Raw genomic sequence first — 24,673 nt, forward strand, 5'->3', positions numbered from 1 at the left:
GGGCACAGGCCTGTAACAAAAGGGTATTTTGCAGATCAGGACTGAGGTGTTTAGCAGAGCTGTGTGGGAGGGCCTGGCCTGGAATAGCAGAAGATGCTGCAAATCAGGTATGAGGGACACTGGCAGTGCTGAGTAAGTGAAGTTTGACCAATATGTGTGCACTAGGCCCATTTTTGCTGTGAAATCATGAAAAATCAAGATAAACGTTTGCTAACAATGCTGTGAGATGCTCATTTTCATGAGTTCTAAATTCACCCCTGCATGTTAGGCTTTTTAAAAATAAAAAATAAGAATTTTAATAAATCCGGGCTCATTATAACAATTTATTTCTCTCCATAATAGTCTCCCTAAAACCTAAATGTAATCCGCTAATGAACTCATTTCCACTACAAAACACTGGCCTCCCTTTTTATCTACCAGCTTCTCGAGAACTTCAGACTCGTGCTTGTTCTCCCAGAGCACTTGCCCCTCCCTTCTCACTCCCCACTGCTTGGCAGGTTCTTCTGAACAGATTACTGGGGCCTGGCTCATTGAGACATAGCCTCTGATCTAACACAGTGCTTGTGGAGAGAGCTAAGCATGGGTCATTTTCCCCTTTGCAATTACACCACTGCTTCCCCTTTGCAGCATCATTTGGAGAGCTGAACCCATTTCACAAGCTTGCCACTATCTCTCCTTTAGACATTGCGTGAATCACAGGGATTTTACCAGCAGTGGGGCCACAGAAGGTGAAACTGAGTTTAAACTTCAATCAGCAACAGGATTTGATTAGGGTTTTTTTCTATTTGCTCCCCAGTTTGTTCTCCTACTGCCCCCCTTTGATTCTTCTCCTCTGATCTAGCAGCCACTTCCAGCATCTGACATTTTAACCAAAACAGCCAAGCCAATCACATAACAAATGGTTACACTTAAACATGAAGACAATTAGCACCTATAGGCCTGATTTTTCAGATGTGCTGAGCACTCACAACTGTCATTTATTTCATTTGGAGTTGTCAGCACTTCGCCCGCCCCCTTAGAAATCAGGCTCTAAGGGTCCAGATCAATGCAAATTCTGCAGGTGCTAGAACTCCCATGGCCTAATCTGTCCTGAGCCAACAGACGTGGAACTCTCTGGTGAACTATGAAATATTTACTGGGGAAAGGGAGAAGAGATTTATTGGAGAGGCAGCACCACTTACAAGAGGAGAGTCAAATCCAGATCTAGTATAAGCGGGTGCAACTCCATTCAGATCAGTGGCACTGCATCCCCTTAACACCAGGTCTGAATTTATCCCATCATGTTTGTGATCCCATTTGGAAGCAGGGCGAGTGATTGTGATCAAAGAGTTCCTGAGGGATTTCTCCAATTCAGTTCCCAGAAGAGTCTGTGTCTTGTGTGAAGCCACAGGAAAGGCCTTCCACAGAACTGACACTGAGATGCCCTAGGGAAACGCAAACTGTTGCTCAGTGGAGAAGGTCTGTGCTACCCACCCCACTCCACACACCCTTACAGTTAGGAACCTGAGTTTTTATCCTTATTTGCATAGCAAAAGAAGGTAGAGGTCGTGGTTGCACCTCAGTGCTATGTGCAGTCCTGCCACTCCTAGTTTCCTAGTAGCCTACCTTAACTTGGAGGCACCAGAAGTGTATTTTTCCTTGTGTCAGTTTGAAATCAATGGAACTATACTGATTTACACCCGGTTAACACTGGGCCCAGTATAAAATGGACTCTGGCAAAAATGTTACTCCAATGTAACTTGTGTCAACCACAGTTTGTAGTTGCCTCAGATTCTGTATAACCAAGTAACTAATAAATGGTTACCTTGTTTTGAAAAGAAGCTTAAGGGGTGACTTGATTACAGTCTGTAAGTACCAATCGGGAAAAAATATTTAATAGTGGACTCTTCAGTCTAGCAGAGAAAGGTATAACATGATCCACTGCCTGGAAGTTGAAGCAAGACAAATTCAGACTGGAAACAAGGGGTAAATTTTTAATGCTGAGACTAATTCACCATTGGAACAACTTACCATGGGTTGTGGCAGATTCTCTATCACTGACATTTTTTTAAAATCAAGATGGGATGTTTTTCCTCAAAGATCTGCTCTAGGAAGTATTTGGGGAAAGTTCTCAGGCTTGTGTTTTATAAGCAGTCAGATTAGATGATCACAGTGGTCCCTTCTGGCCTTGGAATCTATGAAAAGGACAATGCTGGGAAGAGGAGATAGCAGGGTCTAATGACTCAGGAGATCTGTCCTGGCTCTGACACTCTCACACAGGGCAAGTCACCTACCTTCTCTATGCCTGAGTTTTCCATTGGTAACAATGAAGATGACTCCTTACCCACCCTGGTAAAGTGCTCTGAGATCCTCAGATGAAGGTGCAGTAGGACAAACTAATATTGCCGCTTTTAATAAACGGGTCGTGTGGTGAGCTAGATCTGAATGTAAAAAGACTCACCATCTGTGCATTTCTTGGTAAGCATGTGAGAAAGCCACCTGGCAGTCTCCACTCATTCGGTTCCTCTCCTTTCTCTATACACTGCCCAGAAGATGCTTTCAGAATCATAGAATCATAGAATCTCAGGGTTGGAAGGGACCTCAGGAGGTCATCTTGTCCAACCCCCTGCTCAAAGCAGGACCAATCCCCAACTAAATATCCCAGCCAAGGCTTTGTCAAGCCTGACCTTAAAAACCTCAAAGGCAGGAGATTCCACCACCTCCCTAGGTAACCCATTCCAGTGCTTCACCACCCTCCTAGTGAAAAAGTTTTTCCTAATATCCAACCTAAACCTCCCCCACTGCAACTTGAGACCATTACTCCTTGTTCTGTCATCTGCTCTCACTGAGAACAGTCTAGATCCATCCTCTTTGGAACCCCCTTTCAGGTAGTTGAGAGCGGCTATCAAATCCCCCCTCATTCTTCTCTTCCGCAGACTAAACAATCCCAGTTCCCTCAACCTCTCCTCATAAGTCATGCGTTCCAGTCCCCTAATCATTTTTGTTGCCCTCTGCTGGACGCTTTCCAATTTTTCCACATCCTTCTTGTAGTGTGAGGCCCAAATCTGGACACAGTACTCCAGATGAGGCCTCACCAGTGTCGAATAGAGGGGAACGATCACGTCCCTCGATCTGCTGGCAATGCCCCTACTTATACAGCCCAAAATGCCATTGGCCTTCTTGGCAACAACAACACACTGTTGACTCATATCCAGCTTCTCGTCCACTGTAACCCCTAGATCCTTCTCTGCACAACTGCTGCCTAGCCATTCAGTCCTTAGTCTTTAGCAGTGCATTGGATTCTTCCGTCCTAAGTGCAGGACTCTGTATTTGTCTTTGTTGAACCTCATCAGATTTCTTTTGGCTCAATCCTCTAATTTGTCTAGGGCCCTCTGTATCGTATCCTTAACCTCCAGCAGATCTACCACTCCTCCCAGTTTAGTGTCATCTGCAAACTTGCTGAGGGTGCAGTCCACACCACACTCCAGATCATTAATGAAGATACTGAACAAAACTGGCCCCAGGACCGACCCTTGGGGCACTCCGCTTGATACCGGCTGCCAACTAGACACGGAGCCATTGATCACTACCCGTTGAGCCCGACGATCTAGCCAGCTTTCTAGCCACCTTATAGTCCATTCATCCAGCCCATACTTCTTTAACTTGCTGACAAGAATACTGTGGGAGACCGTATCAAAACCTTTGCTAAAGTCAAGGAATAACACATCCACTGCTTTCCCCTCATCCACAGAGCCAGTTATCTCATCATAGAAGGCAATTAGTCTAGTCAGGCATGATTTGCCCTTGGTGAATCCATGCTGACTGTTCCTGATCACTTTCCTCTCCTCTCAGTGCTTCAGAATTGATTCCTTGAGGATCTGCTCCATGATTTTTCCAGGAACTGAGGTGAAGCTGACTGGCCTGTAGTTCCCTGGATCCTCCTCCTTCCCTTTTTTAAAGATGGGCACTACATTAGCCTTTTTCCAGTCATCCAGACCTCCCCCAATCACCATGAGTTTTCAAAGATAATGGCCAATGGCTCTGTAATCACATCCGCCAACTCCTTTAGCACTCTCGGATGCAGCGCATCCGGCCCCATGGACTTGTGCTCTTCCAGCTTTTCTAAATAGTCCCGAACTACTACTTTCTCCATAGAGGGCTGGTCACCTCCTCCCCATACTGTGCTGCCCAGTGCAGTAGTCTGGGAGCTGACCTCGTTCGTGAAAACAGAGGCAAAAAAAGCATTGAGTACATTAGCTTTTTCCACATCCTCTGGCACAAGGTTGCCTCCCTCATTCAGTAAGGGGTCCACACTTTCCTTGACTTTCTTCTTGTTGCTAACATACCTGAAGAAACCCTTCTTGTTACTCTTAACATCTCTTGCTAGCTGCAACTCCAGGTGTGATTTGGCCTTCCTGATTTCACTCCTGCATGCCTGAGCAATATTTTTATACTCCTCCCTGGTCATTTGTCAAATCTTCCGCTTCTTGTAAGCTTCTTTTTTGTGTTTAAGATCAGCAAGGATTTCACTGTTAAGCCGAGCTGGTCGCCTGCCATATTTACTATTCTTTCTGCACATCGGGATGGTTTGTCCCTGTAACCTCAATAAGGATTATTTAAAATACAGCCAGCTCTCCTGGACTCCTTTCCCCCTCATGTTATTCTCCCAGGGGATCCTGCCCATCAGTTCCCTGAGGGAGTCAAAGTCTGCTTTTCTGAAGTCCAAGGTCCGTATTCTGCTGCTCTCCTTTCTTCCTTACGTCAGGATCCTGAACTCGACCATCTCATGGTCACTGCCTCCCAGGTTCCCCTCCACTTTTGCTTCCCCTACTAATTCTTCCCGGTTTGTGAGCAGCAGGTCAAGAAGAGCTCTGCCCCTAGTTGGTTCCTCCAGCACTTGCACCAGGAAATTGTCCCCTACACTTTCCAAAAACTTCTTGGATTGTCTGTGCACCGCTGTATTGCTCTCCCAGCAGGTATCAGGGTGACTGAAGTCTCCCATGAGAACCAGGGCCTTCAATCTAGTAACTGCAGTTAGTTGCTGGAAGAAAGCCTCGTCCACCTCATCCTCCTGGTCTGGTGGTCTATAGCAGACTCCCACCATGACATCACCCTTGTTGCTCACACTTCTAAACTTAATCCAGAGACTCTCAGGTTTTTCTGCAGTTTCATACCGGAGCTCTGAGCAGTCATACTGCTCTCTTACATACAATGCAAGGCAACCTCTGAATGCCCTAACTATAGAAATGTATGTAGTGTATCCCCTACAACTGGCCTCTCTACTTCACACAGCGCAGACTCTTTGGTTTCAAACAACTGTGAACCATTTGGTTTCAAATGATTTTGTAACTCAGCGGTGCAGGTGTGTTACATGTCCCTCATGGCCATTCTACAAAGAGTAAGTTTTGGTTCTTTAACTTGAGCTGCACCAGCTCATGCTTTTAGCTTCAGAGGCCCCATTTCAGTACCCATGGTGCCAGCCAGGACGTTGTCTGTCTGTTTCACCTGTCTATTTGGATACCCCATATGCTTCACTACGAAGAAATAATCAAAACCTGACTGTGAATGAATTGAACAAGTTTGTGGTCATCGGGAAACTTCATATTTGTTACTATGCTTTTCAGAAGCTCACAGCCAAACTGGGGATAGAACCCAGATTGTCCTGCTCTAGAAACACAGATCCTTACCATTTGAGGAGAAGGAGAATCTCTATTTAGCATCACTGGCACAGGATCTATGACACATTGTTGAGCAATTCTGATTATATTCAGTAGAGAGCAGTGGTTCATATGCACACACAACTGACGTAGTTGACTCACCCAGTGTAGACAGGCAAAGCTACTTATTAACAGTGGTGCCACTTACTATTGCTTGAAACCATGGTAAGCAACACCAGTGCAAACTGCAGCTGATAGGAGTTTACCTTGTCTACATTAGGAGTTTGCACCAGCATAGTTAAAGAAATTGTGGCAAATCTCCCATGTAGATAAATCCACAGTTCATCTTTCCTGCGGCCAGCAGAAACTGGGAGCTCTATGGGGACAGCACAGTCATGACCTGGGGATTTGAACGAGAAGAGGATCACCTCACTATACTTTCAACTGGAAGAGGACAAGGAATGGAATAATTTCCAGTTTAACACAGCCTGCAAGACAGGCTGGCAGGCTTCAGGACGTACCATGTACAGCACTTCTCAGACAGGAGTCCAAGTTCACAGGGGGAGGAGGAGTGTTAAAAGATGGAAGAAAGAAAAGGGGAACCTCAAAGGAAACAGCTCAGGAAGAAAAGCAAGGTGAGCAGACACGAGTGGGCAAGTGAATTCTCGGTACTGGCTGGCGAGGGATGAGTGTGTCCAGAAAAGGCCACACAATCAGAAAGAGGATGCAGGCTATGAAAATAACTTCAGAAATGGTGAGATTCATGACATTCACACTGGCTGACCATAGAGTGGATGCCATTAAAAAGGAGGAAATAAGGCCAGAGGATGTGCCTGCAGACCTGCCACAGGACTGCATTCCAATGCAGCACATATGTCAGCAGCACAAGGTGTTGTGCTGGGCATAATGTTCAAGTCATTAATCAGAAGTTAAAGCAAACTGCAGGGGACGTGGGAAATTCTGACCTGAATTTCATGACATTTGAGAATAAAACTGCAGTGAAATCTAAAAAGAAGGGGAACAGAAACAAACACAGAACTACACAATAGGGAACCTGTTAGTCCGTGGGATGTACAGAGTACAAGTTACAAGCAGACGGGACAATATGGCTCAGATACAAATTAAAATACCCTGGCCTTGTTCTTCCCCTGTATCCATGCACAAACAACTCTCATTGACTCCATGAAAGAAGTGATGCCTGCCTGTCTTCAGTGAAAGATGTGTGCAAGGACCAAAGGCAGAAGCTGGCTTGTTGTGCCCTGAATTTTCAGGGGGATAAACGCTGAGATTATTGGTGACTCCATTCCACCCCAAACATTTTTGATCTTGTAAGAAGTAAACAGCCAAAGCAGAGGGCAGCAGGTCTGGCAAGGGTACAGAAGTGAACATTTACAGAGGTGCCATTGTTGGGAGTGTTTTGGTTTGGTTTTGCTTTAGTTTTTAATTAGACAAGGGGCCCAATCCTCAGTTATACCAAGGCCCCTTTTATACCTCTCTGGCAGTAGAGAGAAGCATTAAATGCAGCAGAAGCATCCCCCGATGATTCATCTATGCAAAGGGCCTCCCTACCCCTGAGGGAAGAGAAGCGCTGGTTTAAGGGCTCTACACCATTCCCGCTGCCAGGCCCCAGCATAGGGGCAGACAGGATACACTGCACTAGAAGGGTTCATGGGAAACAAGAGCGTAAATTGGAGCATCCCCAATGGTTCGCTTAATTACACTGGGAACCAGGCAAGGCCCTGTCTGTATTAGACTATGGTAAACAGAAAGCTAGCTTAAAGCCATCTTTCCCCCACTGCCATACTCACTCGATCCCTGCCCCAAGCAGAGGAGTGAAGTTGCTAGGAATCAGGTCCATGGTCTTTAGAAGGTCACACCACCATTTTCCTGGGGGAATGAGGTGGTTGAGAGAGGGAAGAGAAATGTTAAAAGTCTTACGATTAAAAGAGACCAGAAAACTGCTTGCTTAAAGTTAGTAATTGTTAATAAGGCACCTGGACCAGCTGAATTCTACCCTAGGAGGCAGGAATTAAATCTGAAGGAATTCTGGGGAGCACAGAATGGTCTTTGGCAGTGACTTCTGATAGCTCACTCTGGCCACTTGGAAAGACTGCCCAAGGAACAAGCATTAGCTGTCATTCCCCTTGGGAAGAAAAAGGATCCAGAACGTTAGAGATTTATATGGGTTCAGTGGCAAGGATGATCTGGGGACAATGTTAAGGACAAAACTGTTAACTTACTGATGTATGGTCAGCATGATGAGAGATCATATGATTAGAGAGAGCTGATATTCCTTTGACTTCAGTGGGGTTGCAAAGGGTATAATATTGCCTAGGATTGTATGGTGGGGGGAGGACTTTGGATGCAGCATATGGTCTCTTCCTGGCCCTTGCAATATTCCTATACTCTGCATTCTCAAGTGAGGTATTAACATAATATCCCTTAGACGTGCCATAAATAGAGTTGTATGCAGCAGAACATAATTTTATGGCCAGATCCTGCTCTTAGAAGCTAATCAAATCAGCATAAATTTGCAAACATGTTCCAGCAGCTGTGTCTGTAAATATCAGAGGCAGAATGCAAATAATACTGTCCATACAATGACTTGAGTAATGGGCTCCCAATGGGCGGTGCAGCCCTCAGTCTGCTGCCTGGCAGCTTGGGGGGGTGGGGGGGCGGCTCTGATTATGATGAGCCTGAAACGGCAGATACAGTTATCATGACGAAGCAGCGAACGCACATGTCCTGGACAAACAAACTTACTGAGACTTATATAGATTGTAGCGGAGGTGGGTGCATCCCTCCGTGCCTGTTGCCTTCCAAATACATGCACACATGGCTGTCCCACATGGCAGGATGTCTGTGCCGCTGTAGCTTTCCCAATGTAATTCCCGTAGCATTTTCCATGCACCTGCAGCAGATTTTCTTTTTGCGTTTTGATAACGAACCATCCGCATCCCTGAACATAATCGGCTGAGGTGAAATTTGCAATGAATACACACGACAAGGACTAAATTCACTCTACCAGTTTCTGCCAGTCTGAGCCACGGTGCAGGGGCCCCAGCCGCAGAAAGGCTGCCAAAGGGAGAGGTTATGGTAGTACAAGGCTTAACTACCCCTTGCTTGGGGTCTTGCAACTGGCCACTGAGCAGCTGGAGATGGTTAGATGGGGGCATGGCCAGGGTGGAGGGGACATCCTATGAAGCTCCCAGCAGAAGCCTCAAGGGAGCAGGAAGCTGAAAACAGAGCCAGCCTTTTCCCTAGGAAGCCTTTCCAAGGTGCAGTGGCTCTCTTGCCTCAGGGAAATGAAATATAATATGTACCTCCCTACACCTGCCAGCATGAGCCTGGCCCAAGCCAGATAGATTTGAGGAAGACATGGAAGAAACACCAGCCAAGACTGTCTTGGCATTGCAGGCTTTTGACAAGCTACTATCCCATTAAAAAGGTTTCCTGTCTCCTACTAAATAAACACTGGAATGTATCGAGCATCTACCACACTTGGAGTGGGGGTTCTGTGATGATGTTATAAAGGAGTGGGGGGGGAAGGGTGGCCAGAAAGCTGTTTCAGTGAAACACACACTGCAGGTGCATAAGCGTGTAATCTATAGAGTCAAATACTCATCTCATTTGGAAGCTGTAGCTGGGATGACACCTCTAGTTTACTCAAAGCAAAGAACTGTCCTTACAACAGATGGAACAGCCAGGTTAGTTTTCTTCATCCTTTATCCTCATTTGAGTTATGGACTAAAACCAAACTCCAAAGCCTTGACTAGACTAGGATTTAAAGGTGTGCCATTGGCACAGGTTAGCTAAGATGTTTTAAAAGTCTAGTGTAGACAGGCACACTGGGTACAATTTTCAAAATTGCCTACATCCCATTTTCAAGAGCTATTTAGACACTTACGAACACTGAAAAATCAATAAAGACTTAGGCTCCCACGGACCAGTTTTTCAATGGTATTTATATGCTGAAAGATGGAAATAGGTACCCAGCAGGATTTTCAAGAGCACCTAATCTCTTTAGGAACTTCTGAAAACCTCACTAAGCCCTATCCATATCTTTAGGTGCCTAAATACCTTAGCAAAGCTGATCCTTAGGAACATAGGTCACTTTTGAAAATGGGATTTAAGATCTGAAGTCACTTAGGCACTTTTGAAAATCTTATCCACTGCCTTTAACATGTGCTGAACTGATTGAGTTAAAGCTTGGGCAGTGGGAAGAACCTAGGTGTTAACTCATTAGTGTAGCATGCATCAAAGTCTACACTAGACTTTTAGGGTATGTCTACAGTGCAGGTGAAGGTGTGATTGCAGCACGGGTAGTTCCACTCATGCTAGTTTTAATCTAGCTAGAATGCATAAAGTAGTGAAGACGTGGAAGCATGGGTTGGCAACCCAAGTCCATACCCAGGCTCCCCAGCAGGCTTGTACTCTGACAGCTAACCCATGCCACCACATCTTCAATACTATTGGTACCCATGCAGCAATTACATCTTCACTTGCAGGGTAGACATACTCTTAGAACACGTTAGTTAGCACATATTAGCTAACATGTTAACACACCTTTTTGAGACTAATCTAGAAAAGGCCTAACAGATAAAGAAACCCAAAAAATATTGGGTGTAGTTCTTTCCTTTATAAAGAGCTTTTGCAGCAGTTTCAGAATCTTCCTGGTTCTCTAGGGTTTTTTTTTTATTTGCCCTCTTTTTGTGAGGGAATTTACTTATAATTTCTGACCTATCAAATACTCACTTTTTCCTTCTCCACCCAACTCACACAGGAAATCTTAAGTTAAATACATTGCCTGGTTTGCAATGCATTTTTAGGGCCCTGTTTGTAGCCATTATTTGTGTATTTAGTTCTCTTAATTTCTAGTATACGCAGCCCCATGTTTACTAGGCGACCTAGTACCTAGGGTATTAAAATGTCGTCATTATCCCACATACCAATTTTGCCAGCAGTCTCCAGCATTTATGGACATATTCCCTGCCACCCATTTCTGTAATAACTCAGTGGGATATACTGATCCCTGTGAGAAATACTTGGGAGTCTTGGTTTACTTCTTCATGGACCGACCACACTAATTAGCTACCTCAGCAGCCCTCTCAATAGAGAGACTGGGGATAATGATGACACTTAGCACTTACACCTCTTTTCATCCAAGGATACCAAAGTGCTTTGCAAAGGCAGGCCAATATTATTCCATTTTACACATGAGGAACTTGAAACACAATGAGATCTAATGACCTGTTTGGGTACACAATCAATGACAAACCAAGGTCTCCTGAACCCCAGCCTGGTGCCCAGTCCACTGGACTACACATACTGAACAGTATTCTCCTTACAGGTGGACTTTTCAGTTCGGGGATGAGGATATCTTTGGGGCAGGAAGAGGGAGGCTTGCACTGATGCTTCCCATGCTGCACCAGTTCTGTGGGTATAGACTAGGACTGCAAGCTCCAGATACCTTTTGTCAGCACTCAATTCACTTAAAACAAACCCTCAGTGGGAATTCGTCCCTCTGCTTCCAGACATATAACATAAATATGAGGGATACCCTCAAGAAGGATGAGAAGATATCAGCTGTCCACGCAGGGGGTTCCTGTTAATTCCCACACTGATAGTTAAGAAAAGTTGGCAAGTGTGTGATAAATGGGCACCTTGTCAGATCTCCATATAAAAGGTCTGGATTTTTTTATTCAGTTGTATTTTAAATAGCAAACTTCCTTCTGTCTCTGGGAAGCCGGGAAGATCTTGGTCAAAGATTCTTATCAAATGGAGCTACCTTGACTCTTCCCTACCCTCTGCATGAGCCAGCTTGGGACATTTTTACTAGCTGGCCACGTTGCTGACTTCAGATGTGAAAGGGAAGACTGAGGGGAAAGAGCTGGCTTGTAAGCTGCAGGACTGCCACCATTTTTTTTGTGTCCCCTCCTGATATTTATGTACAAGAGAGGAGGGGTTGGTGTTAAAACTGGCTCAGGGTCTGGATCAGACATCGGCTGCAGCTGCAAAGTCTCGGTCAAGATTTCTGCAAAGTTTGGAGATGATTTAATACGGGAGAGTTGGGTTCAGCTCATTATAGTCAAAGGCAGTCCAACCCCAAAATTCATATTGAGATTCAAACTTCTGCATAGATCAGGGGGATATTTGGATCCAGAGTTTTGGTTCACAGACACCTATCATATCAATTTCTCATTGAATTACATGCCCAAGTTGAAAACTCTTATGTCGTATAGCAGGGATGGATAAATATTGACAGAACCAACTCAAACCTTGGCGCAAAACTAAACCAAACCTTTTGAGGTTTGTAAGAGTCCAGACTACTTTCTTCATTATATTTCATGGCTGCATCAGCCTCTGCCACCTGGAACTGGAAGTGCCAAGTATCACAAAAGACTGTTCTGATGCTATTCCTGGCTTGACCTGAAGCAAAAGGCACAGGAAATTTTCCAAAAAGGCCTTTCCTCATGAAGCATCCAGCCCTAGTATCGCAGACCCAGGAGTTCTAGACAGTTTGGTTGAGGGGCAGAGAAGCATCTCAGTTTGTGGCCACTCATATGAAGCAAATTCCCAAACTCATGGCAGGGTTTGCTTATCGCTAATACATATGTACGAATCCAATCCTGTGACCCGTTGCATACACTCAATACACTCTTTTAACTCCTCCCTTCAGGCTAGACACCTCTCACAGATATAATGGGGTAGGCTGACTGAGCCCACAGATTCTCATTAACCTCTTCCCAGCCCGTGTGGGGTCCCTATACCCCATCACACAAGGTAAAGAGAGCATAATTCCAATGGGGGTATCATTGCATCTGTACATCAACCCTATCCCCAAAGTGAACCAGACATGCTCTTAGGGTTTAGCTAGTTAGATGCAGGAACCTCTGCTTCCCCCTCTGTGCAGTCCGCTCAAGTTTCCCCCTTGCTAGTAGTTTGCCGGTTCCCCCTTCTCCTCAATCCTCAGATAGGTTTTTGGCTCTTACCCCTCACTTGGTGCCCTCTACCCTAGAACACCCCCACCTCCAACCATACAAGCACATACTCAGCCACCTACACTCATGCACCTACAGAGATCTACTTAAAGCCACTCAAACCAACATGCTTCCATATTCATGCACCCAGCCCCCACTGATAAGTATACCCAGGCATGGACAGACCCATATGTTACAGAAAGACCGCAGTACTTTGCCGTAATTGCCCTGTGGCTTCTGGAACATGTGCTGTGGTGTCCTGAACCATTACTATCAAATATATTAGGGTTTCTACAACTATACATGTATCTACACCTACCCACTTTCTCATTCACACTGAGGCAGCAACATATCCCCCTCCTCTCTCTCTCAAACACACAAACTAAACATCCACTCTCACCTAGCCCTGCCCATTGCCCCACCTCCAAGTAGCCTAATAATACAGACGATGTTTCCTTTCCTGGGTCCTATCACAAGGGGTGTGTAGGCGGGGAGGGGGGGTAAGGGGGAGAAGCTTTGGGCTGGAGTTGATTTCAAATGTCAGCAATCCCATAGCTAGTCTCTTGAGCCCTCAGCCCTATTTATAGGAAAGATGGATCTGGCAGAGTTTACTGGGGCTCTTTATTATTGTTTACAGTGGCATGAAACTAAAGGAGAGTACAAATAGCACACCATGACACCCACCCTCGCAGGAGGTTAAGGAAGCAGCTTTGTCTCTTGGTTAAAATAAAAGAAAAAAGTCTCTCAGATTTTTCCTGGGTGTTGGGAGGTCAGTACTTCCTTGGCCTTAAGGTGACTTGTTTACCAATCAGATGTCGGGGAAATGCTAATGCCTGGGAGCAACTCCTGTCAGGCTGAATAAATCCTTTGCTCCCAATTCTGAAACACAATGGCACATGAATGACTAAGCAATTCTGATAACAATTCAATAGGCAAATGTCAGCTTGCTTTGATTAAACATTACTTTTGGAGCAGTTTCAAGGCAGTTAAAGGCACATCAGCATCTCTCTCTTAACGCAACCTCTCTCTCTTATTCAGGCAGACCCTATCCAGTAGATTTAACCATTTATTTTACAACAATCATAGCTAATTTTTCAAATTAATTTGAACTCCTACGAGTTTTCATGAACAGAGCTGGAAAAAAACTGCAAAAAACCTTCCTCCTTTCTAAGGTCCCAATTCCACTGTAATTTCTACGCTGCCACAGTTGTCCTTTGACACAGTTATAACACAATTCAATCTGCAGGATAAATGGGACTGAGCCATGTTATATCCATGTTTCCATATAAGTGTTTGGACTTTAGCAGAGCTGTTCTCACATACTATGGTGATGAACGAGAGATGTAAATACTGTATGTGCAGTTTAAGGGGCAGGATTAAAACATAGTTCAATCCTTTCAATAATGGAGAGCTAACCCATATTTTAGCTATGTTAGAATCTGTGCTGTACTTGGGTTCCTTACACTGGTAAACCTCTCTTCCCCCTTTTTTTCCAGAGAATATTTAAGTGAGCAGCTTCCCTTTATTTGTACCTCCAACACACACTAAAAAACTATCTCTGAAGGATGTTGGCTTGTACAAAGAAATACCCTCGTGTGCAGACTTGTGCTTATGTCTTTGCCTTAAGTCAGTTGTAAAATAAGCTCCTCAGCACTGCATCCATAATAGGGACTGCAGTGCAGATGGAAAAAGCATAGTCACAACCAGTACTGTCTCTCCACTGATAGATGTGTATAATTTGGGAAAGGAGGGGCTCACAGAAGCATCACACACACTTGCAAATAAGAAAATGGGGATACTTGCACTTCTTCTCTGAGCTCTCTCTAGTTCCCGTTTACATAAACGGCATTTGGTATGACAGTTAAATGCAGCTGAGTCCGAAGGCAGAATTGGTGAAATGCTGGCCCCACTGAAGTCAATGGGAATTTGGTTCTGGGCTGTGTTTGGGGAATGCTACCTACCTTACGGCGTGGAAAATCAAAGAGAAAAGGGGATAAAAGCCCCTTGCTTTTCCGCCTAACACATTCATAATCAGGATTGAATCATTGGTCCTGGCAAACAACACAGCCACCATTTCCTTCCACAAGCATTATCATTCCCTTCCACCATAGACTCAAACAGCAGGTGATTTGACATTCTCCAAATCCACTGTCAAGACTGGCCACTTTGGATCTTCTGAGAAAGGGTGGGATGGGTGTAACTACCATCCTCCACACTCATCATCAAGCTTTTGGCAACCAGCTAGCTCACGTATGTACGCAGGTCACCTCTACTGGAGTATGAGCCAGTTCATTTGTAAGAGTTCTGTTTACTGACTGAGGGCATGTCTACACTACAAAATTAAGTAAGCCCACATACAGCTGCCACAGTAATTACACTGCTTGTGTCGGTAGTCGTGTCTTCACCAGGAGCACTTGTGTCGCTTGTACTATTGGTGTGGGTCACTGTGGGATAACTTTTGAAAGCCAGTAACAGTCAATGTAAGCACCACTGTGTCTACACTGACACTGCATCAACCTATGTTGACATTGACACTGCACCACTCAAGGAAGTGGAGTTAAGTTGCCATCGTGGGGCAGTTATGTCAGCAGGAGCAAAGTTTTAGTGTAGACACTTACATAGTTAGGTCAACATAAGCTGCCTTGCGTCAACCCAACTCTGTAGTGTAGACCAGGCCTAAGATATGTGAAATCAAGCCAATTCTTTTTGCTCAATTGCCAAGGGATGCTAGTCTTTGCAGGCAGAGGTCTCAGGTCTGAATCCCACAGTTTTTGCTTGATACCATATGTATGTAAAGACTGCAGAGAGAGAGAGAAAGAATGTATGTGTGTGTGTAATCACAAGATGTTATAAGATCACCTCGGCAACAGTCCTGCTCACCACTGGCCTACAAAGCTGCAGTGCCCAGCAGCTCCCATTTGACAGCACAAAGCCTCCTTGCAAAATCATCATGCCAGTCCTTGTGGCTTTGTTGTTTTTGATATTCTTTGAGAGTTTTCTGTGATGCCTGATTTGCTTTATTAGAGAAACCTGCTCAAAGGGATACGTGGGCAGGCTCAGCTTGATTTGTGAACTCCAACAGGAGGGGCAGCCAGTAAAATTAATGAGGTTTGAGGCAAGTGATTGCACATGCAGACCAGAAGACATAAAGCATTATCAGACTGTCTAATTAACTCAGGCCACGTGCACGATAAACCATGCAACCACTGCTACTCATACACACACATTAGTGTCTAAGTGGGGACAAATTTGCAAGTGCAATTTTGGCTGCATTAAGAAGGAAGTCGTCTGCTTCAGACACAATCTTGAACATGAAAAAAAAAAAAAAAAGAAATGGTGCATTTCTGTGAAGGGTGAAAAAGTTTTTCCCAATGGTTAGTAGGAAGCAACACTATGATGGACAATTTACAGGTCCCCCTGGCCATTTGTTTAATCCCATCCTCTAGACTGTAGGTCTTGAAAGTAAATATTTTAAAAGGGTTCTGTCCTCTCACCATTTTGAATGAAGTGCTGATTTTACATTAGCAACAGGTAGTGTGGACCAGAGATTACATCAAAGAAACAGGAAATCTGGGTTCAGATTCCAACTCTGCTATTGACTTATTGTGTGACATCAGGCAAACACTCAGCCTCTGATTCTCCATCCCCCACCCAATATGAGCTCAGGTTCAAAAAAGAATATGCCGTGCTGATGAAAATACAAGTTTTTCAATATTATGACAGAAAAAAGAAAAGAATCCAAGAGATTAGAGATGAAAAAGACAATGCTTCGCAATGAGAAAGTGCCTTAGAGTGCTCAATATCTGCTGTCAGTAGGCAACATGTGGATGAAGGTCCAATCAGCTATGATAGCAGACTCTACCACCTTGGGGCCAGGATGTGTCAGCGGTACACTATTTGATTCCCTGGTTCAATGGGGCAGGAGGGTAGAATCCTGCCTATGAGTTGCACCCCATGGGTGGGTGGAGAAGAGGGTCCTCACTCCCTATGCCCCAGTAGTGAACTTATGCAACACAAGGCATGATTTTGCCCACAGTTCAGAGAGTCCCAACCCCAAGTAGCATACACTCTACAGTAAATGGAACAAATACTGTTAATAGCGATATAAGGGAAGTTAAAAGGACCAACAAGCTGGGTCAGTCTGCATTAACAGACCAAAGCAATTTGGATTTCTCTCTCATCTCTTTTGCACAAATTTAAAAAACTTGCAGTGACTAAATTCTGCCACCAGTTATCCGCATGCAGCCCCCACTGTTTTCAGTGGGAGCAGATCTGGATTTTTCATTTGTTTGTGAAAGGAGGGCTGAATGAGTCTGAATCTCAGGGTACCCCTCCCTTTCTCCCACCGCTGATCCTATCGCCTCCACAAATACAAACACTCTGAGAGACCAGTCTCTCTGAGCAGCCTTCCTGCGCCAGGGAGGCCAATGGGTTTCTAGAAAGGCTGACAACGCCTGTGTTTTGTTTTCCTGCAGCTGGAATGTCTCCAAAGACGTCTCAGGTGCTGGTGAGACCTTCCAGAACATCCATTAAGAGTTTTCTTTTCCTTCCTGCATTATTTACCATACAGTCCTGCAAGTTATTTCTCCAAATCATCCTTTCCCCTTACTGCTGTTTATATTATAACACCTTAGAAATATGTTTCTTTACCAGTGGTTGCCAGCAGGGTTTTTTGTCTGTCTGCTCCATTACACATGTACACAGACTGGTTTATTATTGTAGGGTTGCTCAGGAGCGCTTGGTCACAGATACCAGTTCCTAACAATAGGCTTGCTGCTTGGCTTCACACATGGATTTTCTGTAGAAAAGTTGTTTGTAGCAAGTAAGTGCCAGGCTGTGCATACTGCATTGTTACTGTAGAGATGCTTCTGATTATCATATTGGCTTGTTGTTAAAGAGTTGCTTCTTGATGGGCTATGCACATTGATTTGTTATTGCAAGGTTTCATCTGATTCCTTATGAGGACTGGGCTGCTGGAGATGATTATTCTTAATCTTATTGTAAACAGAGCATTGCAATATTTCTTCTGACAACCTGACTATTAAAAAATCGCATGATCTTTGTAAGAAGGTTTAAAAAAGAAAACCAAAACACCACAGGACAAATTTTGGCCTGGGCAAGCTTAAAAATGTCCCTTTAAAGATAAACCAGATATCCTCCTCACCTCAGACCTTCCACTAGAATGAAAAGACTTTTTGCACCAGGAAGGCTTCCCTTAATTCACAGCATTAACTTAAAGCTTCCCAACAATCCAGCACTGAAATTAGCTTCTTGTTTCAAATCTAACTGTCCTGCTCCTGCCCTGAGAGCACCTGATTGGAATGTGATTGCAATTCTGTGCCATGCATTCAAAACTAGTGCACTTGCCTGCTTGCTTCAGCAGTTTTTGGTAAAGTTCAGTGGAGTTCCCTGGCTTTGAAACATAATTGCCTGACTGCAGTAGTGACTCCAGTCTCCAAAGAAAAAAAAAAAAAGGGGGGGGGGGGGGAGAGGGAGATGGGGGGTAGATAGCTGAGATTAGCACATTTCAGACACTGGATGCAATCTTTGGGGGGGGGAAGGGGGGCTGTTTTTCAGCACTGCTAGTGAACTGGAAGGTTAAAACAAGAAAACAAACTAGAAAAGAAAGATCACATAAGAAAATATGCATACCCAGACAAGGACATATAAAGGAGTCAAGAACTTGGGGAACCGTTTAATCAGAGCCCTAATGGTTCCATAAGTTATTATGTTTGAACTTCAAAACAAGAAATATTCATTTACAATTAGATGTTTGCAAATTAGGGTCAAGCAGGTTCATATTTTTAATTGCTCTCATTTCCACCTCTGTGTTGTTTCTCATTGGTTTAAATCCCTTATTGCTTTCTCTGAGGGCCAAATTCATCCCTGAGGTAACTCGACCAAAGTGAGTGAATTTGATCCTATAAGCATTCTCTGTACGGATGCCTCTTATAAACTGCAGAAAAAAATAGATTTCTGCCTGACCTGTCACATGTCTTTGTAGGTCTGACTGTCTGTGTGTTCAATCTTCCAGCCACAGTAACCCAATTTCCTGATAATCAAACTGTATGCTACTCCCTGTTTCAGACATTACTGCTGTCAACAGCAGCTACTGCAGATAGTAGGGAACCAGCCCTCCTAATTCCAGAGGGATTAGTGTCCACAGTTTCAGATGGCAGCAGGATGTATGATGGTGGAGTGATTTAACCTGCAGCTGGATTTTCACAAACTAGTTTGACTCTGCATGACTGAACAACCAGGATGAAAACTACTTGGCTCACAAATTCAATAAAACATCGCTGGAAGTCAAAGCAGAGGCTTGTATCTGTTTATACACACAGTTTATTGAAATCATTGGTAGATTTGTGAACACAGTACAAACCTGATTATTCAAACATCAGTTACCTGAAATAGGGTCGTGTCCTCTACAATCTGTCCGTGTCACTGAAAGTTCCTATGATTGTCCAAAACCTTGATCATTCAAACTTACTCTGTGTCCTCTGGCATTTTGATATCTGAATCTCTATTTTCTATGTACAGTGTGTGTGCAGCACAGCATTACATGGAGAAACTGTTTCCCAACCCCCAGGCCAGAGCCCTGGTGCTAATGTAGTTAAATTGATTGGAGAGTGGTATATGCTTGACCTCTTCATAAAAAGGCATACAAAACAGTTGTACATTAAATGCAGGAGGGAATTAAATAGGCCCAGTAAGTATCTGGCTACATGTTGCATGCTGGGAATGTGACGTGCACATCACCAGCCATTACTGTGAGTGAATATGAGAAGTGGAGACTAATGGTACAATACATACATAATATGTGTGTATACACTGTAAATATACATACATATGTGAGGATATACTGTCCCCTTAATGTGTACACACAACCCCCACCTTAGCATCAGTGGGTTTTATGCACAGGTATCAAGAGAAGAATAAACCCCACTTAGTATAGACATACCAGATATAAATATACATATCATTTTGCTATATTATATTGGCTTTGACTTTTTCTCTCTACCTGGGGAAAACCAAAGTCAGGAGAGTTGAATTTTTATGGTTGATGCTCTGGTTTTTTTATTGTACTCCAAGTCCTTTCAAATAACTGCTTGGTGCCTTTGAGATTGTAATAATTCTCAGAGAGTTTTTGGGTAAGCATAATATATGAGTCATACTATGAGGGCTGGTGGCAGAAGAGATTATATTTGCACAGTATATAATGCTAATATATGTGCATGTCTGTGTAGTAATATTTTACATTTATATAGCACCTTTCATCTGAAAAACCCCAGAGCCCTTCACAACACCTTGGAAATGCAGCCATTTCTAGGTGGAAAACACAGAAATGCACCCAATAGTGAAGGGAGTAGCTGAAATTTTGGCCAAGGACACCAGTGAACAAATTCTACTCTTCCAAAAAAGCATCAGAGAACATGATTTTTAAGAGCTCATTCAAAAGACACACACACACACACTTGTCTAAAAAGATAAAGAGTTACAGTGACCTTACCAGGATTTTGGCCTTGCAGTCTTGGCGGTGAAATCGTTTACTGAAGCCATCCCTCCAGACCTATCAGGAACAAATGAAATGGGCATTGCACAGAGGATCTAAGATGAACTGAGGAAAAGGAATTCTTTACCCCAGCCTAGTATCTTGGTGTGGAGTGATACATAGCCACTCCACTGCTGCCTCTTCAAACCCTGTGTGCACCCATTACTTGGGTGATTTAGATCTGTGGATCTATGTAGTGGTAAATCTATTACTCATCTACCCCTAACATGCTACCAAACACTTCCATATAGAGTCCTAGTCTGTTCTTCACTCCCTCCTCCCCGCCCTCAACTGCACGCACACATACACGATGTTCAGCGGGACCAGTTCAGTTCTGCTGCATTTATGGCCTGCAAAGGCATCTGTCCTCCGAGTTGTTGATTGTCAGGAGACTTAGCCCTGCATCATGTCATGTTCAGAACGAGATCATCACAAGCCATAAGGACTCGTACTCTGGGAGCAAGGGATTGGGTGTATTACATGAAAGCTTAAATTCTGCAGTAACTGACGGGGCCATCACAGAAGGGCTGGTATAGCCAGTACCACCCACAAGCAGCTCAATCTCATCCCTGGCCCAGACAGAGCCGGGTGGCATCTAGCACTGCTTTCGAAAACTGTCTCAGCAGGTTATGAACTAGATTTCAGGTAGGTACCAAGTCTGATATGACTGGGAGGTTTCCTCAATCCAAGCCAACCAGAGTGATTGTTTGATGCAGAGCCTCATGCACCACACCAGGAATCCAGAGGCGGCCTTGCCAGACCATTTTGCAAACTAGGTAGGGGGTTTGCTGTCTGTTCCATTAGCTCTTAATGAAACAGAAGAGCTATCCATTGACATCCCATTTTAGAGGGCAATGAGATAAACTCCATTAAAATGGCATCTAGGTTGCCAGGGGACAAGTTAGAAAGACATTACATAGACTGGCAGTAAAGGAAACAGAGTCTCTAAAAATAAATCACACTAAAGCATATGCAGTCACTGCTAGGACACCTGAAGTTTGCACATATGGTCGCTCCACTGGGAAAGGCCTTTCTGCTGCAGGCATGCAAATCAAAGAGCTTGCATCTCATTACCAAGGCTGGCAAGGCATCAGTCAGGGCTGGAATGAAATGGCTGAGATTCCCATGACACTATAATGGGGTGACAGTTTGGCAGCTTCAGCAGCTATGCAAGTCTGATTGACCTGTATCTTTCACAGATGCGGCAGTGCTAATAGGCATGGGTGTTTACTTTCCAGGATGAGGGTGTCTTGGCCTGTGGCATGGAGCCAAAGGTCCCATGATCAACTCTCCAGATAGTAGAGGGTTTCTTTGGAATTCTTCCTGATAAAACCACAATACTTTTTGGTTCCAGCAATGGCAATCTGGGGAGGAGGTGAGGAGGGCTCCAGAAGGAGGCACTTTCTCCAGATCATGCAACAAGGCCTAATTGTTACACAGTTCACATGATCTACATTATAGCCCCTCAGAGATTTTTTTGTTCCCAGATGATTACTGTTGATCCTACCCTTTAGAAGCAATAAAAGAGGGTGTCTGGTTTGTATGATACTAGCCTAATGTTTCTTCCTCTCTCCTCCCTCACCACCATTCATCCCAAGGGGCCCCAGTTCAGGTTCAATAATATATGAACACGTGCAAAATCCCATCCTTCTTGAGGAAACCTGGCAGTATAATAAGCCTGATCTGGTCAAGAGAATCTCTTCTCAATATTTAAATAGTGTGAGGTCAACAATGTTTCCTTAGTGTGGGCCAGATCCTGTCTCATGCATGCCAATGTAAAACTGGAATAACTTCACTGAAATCAATGGAGTTGCGATACTATCTACCTACTTACCAACCTACATGGTGCCCATCACCTTGAAATTAGAATAGTTTCCAAGTATTTAAAAATAACTATGCTCTTGATTTACAGCAATAAACTACAACTGAGATCTGAACATGGCCCAATGTTTTTAGTTTATTCCATAGGAAATGGAAGGAGATTGGCACATCTATGGCTTTGAGGAGAGAGACATGCTCTGAGCCTTCCTAATAGGGATTGTGGGGAGTTTTGAAGGAATGCTAGTCAAAATGTAATCAAATGAATGCTTCTCAGGACTGATTAACATATAGCTTTTGCCACACAAATACACAAAACATAGAGAAATTGTGGATTTATAACTTACTTGGCTGGATAGATACTCCCTTTCAGATATACTTAGCTTCTGATTGAACTCTTGGGGGATCTCTTAATCATTCGCTCTTCCCGAACCATCTCTGTTATGCTGTGTATGGTTTTGTTTTCAAGTCCCTCTACTTCAGTGCCTTTCACATACTGTCCCTACTCCAAAGTCCCTCCTCATGCACACTCCACCTCTGGATTTCAGTCAGCTTTGCTAGCTCTAATCCTAAACATACAACAATTATTGTATTATCAGTATTACAATCTATTTGGCTAGCTCCAGACCAATACAATCGAAAACCAACCCCAGTCCCCCACTGCATTGGGGGAACACTGAACTATTGCAGAGTTTCGTCCCCCTCTCCCTTCCTAATGTACAGTACTTTAGATCCAGCTGATCATGAGCCAAAAGACTTCTTCCTGTATGTGTTCTCTATGCTAATAGTATGTCTGGAACCCCCCACTGTAGCATTGCTAACTACTCTCTTGCCTAACTTAAAACACAGCATTAAGCAATGTCCCACTATATCTGCTCACTGTCCATTTTTCTCTAACCTTTGATAAAACTGACTCTATTCTGTTCATGCCTTAGTCTCAAGCTTGCTTTCAGACCCAGTTTGCAGCTCAGTCGATGATGGCAAGACATAGTCAAAACCAACAGGTAGGCAAGACTAGAAATCCACACTTTCAGAAGACCTTGCTCAAGTTATTTGTTTAGTGCTGAATTCGATGAACTCTACAAGGAGCAATATGACTATTACAGAAAGTAGCATGTGTTCATCCAAAGAGGAAGATGTTAGAAAAAAAAAAGTCCTTAATAGGAGTCCTGCTATTAACCAGCTATTGTAGAAAATTTCACAAGTACAGCTCTACAATACAACATAATGCATGGCCATGCAGCTCTACAATACAACATAATGCATGGCCATGCAGCTCCCCAGCTCTACAATACAACATAATGCAGCCTTCTGGCCCACCCCAAAAAGTGCTCAGTACCCTCAACTCCCACTGACTTTAATGGGACCGTCAAGAGCACACTGTGCCTTGCAGGCCTGGGCCCTTCATTTCTAGAGCATCTTTCAAACACGTGATGTCCTGAGATCTTTACAGGTCAAGCCCATAAAAGGTGTCAAAATGAGAGAAAACAGTGATGCAAAGTCAGGATACGGAATAAATGAAAGCTTCCAACTCTAGGGCTAATAAAGGAAAGAGAGAAATTAAGAGGCAGCGGCAAGGGAAAAAGGAGATGCTTTAAAATGAGATTTCAAAAGACCTGGAGAGTTGATGAGGCGGAGAGATACAGGGATGGAATGTTTTGTAAAATGGATTAAGCTAGAGGAGCATAAAACATTAGAAGCAAAGACTTAGGGCAGAGGGAGGGCACTCAAGGACACTGCAGCAGAACTTTCAGGCAATATAAGCCTGCACTGAACTTTCTTATTCCTGGCAGCCTTTTTTTGGACGCTATTCTGGGGGTTGCCACTTCTTGGGAGCTCGCCTGCTGGGACAATGTCACGAGTGGCAACTCTGCAATGCTTGTGTGGCAGTGTGATATGACGCAGCTTCCTTAAATGGCACTGATGCAGTTGGACTCGATATTGTTTGGCGGATCCTGGGACCCTTCACATCCCACAAACTGGGCTACCAAGTGGCAACTCAGATTGTGTGAAATTCAGCAGCTTCCCTTTGCAAGGGATCAGGCCAACAGTTTAGCTGGTTCCAATCCAGACACTGCTCAGTGATCTGCCCCACTCTCAAAACTCCCCTGAACTGGGCTTTGAGTCTAGGGTGTGAACAAACCTCAAATCAAATCTCAGTCAACACTGACAATTGTTGCATGGTTTGACCCAAACCCATACAATGATTATGGGTTCACTGGAAAGGCTAAAGAATATTATGGAACTTTCCCACAATGCAGTGTGTCTCGTCAATGTGCACTGTGTGTGTGTGTGCAGTGTGCCTGTGCAGTGTATATGAGCAGTGTGTGCATGCAGCATGTGTACATGCAGTATGTATATGTGGAGTGTGCAAAGCAGTGTATAAAAGCAGCATGTGTTTTCTTCCCAGGGATTGGGATGGAGGTGAATCAAGAGGAGGGTGGAGGAGAAAGGAGGCAGAGAAGGTGCAGAAGGGTTATGCCTGAGACAGACCTGTGCCCACAGGGACCACTGAATCAGAGGTGCAATGCAGGACAATCCTCAGGGTTGCCCTAGTCTTGTGCTGCATCAGCTCCTGCAGCCCCTGAACAGAGGAAATGCAAGCTACCTGCCCTCCATTGGCTCCAGTGAGAGCAAGGCAGGCATCAAACCCTGCCATTTCTATTTGGTAGTGTTTGTATACACAT

The 24,673-nt window shown here is 44.2% G+C and overlaps 1 protein-coding gene across 4 annotated transcripts in view; it reads right to left on the bottom strand.

Moving 5' to 3' along the window:
• CPEB4 (cytoplasmic polyadenylation element binding protein 4) overlaps positions 1-24,673 on the bottom strand; it is a 177,505-nt gene that overhangs the window by 129,669 nt on the left and 23,163 nt on the right. For all 4 annotated transcript variants that reach the window (XM_043521146.1, XM_037906351.2, XM_043521145.1 and 1 more), the window contains exon 2: positions 20,127-20,186. The gene's annotated coding sequence lies outside the window, so the exon portion shown is untranslated. The remainder of the gene's footprint in view (positions 1-20,126; positions 20,187-24,673) is intronic.

The sequence above is a fragment of the Chelonia mydas genome, chromosome 8, assembly GCF_015237465.2.
Source record: "Chelonia mydas isolate rCheMyd1 chromosome 8, rCheMyd1.pri.v2, whole genome shotgun sequence".
NCBI lineage: Eukaryota > Metazoa > Chordata > Testudines > Cheloniidae > Chelonia > Chelonia mydas.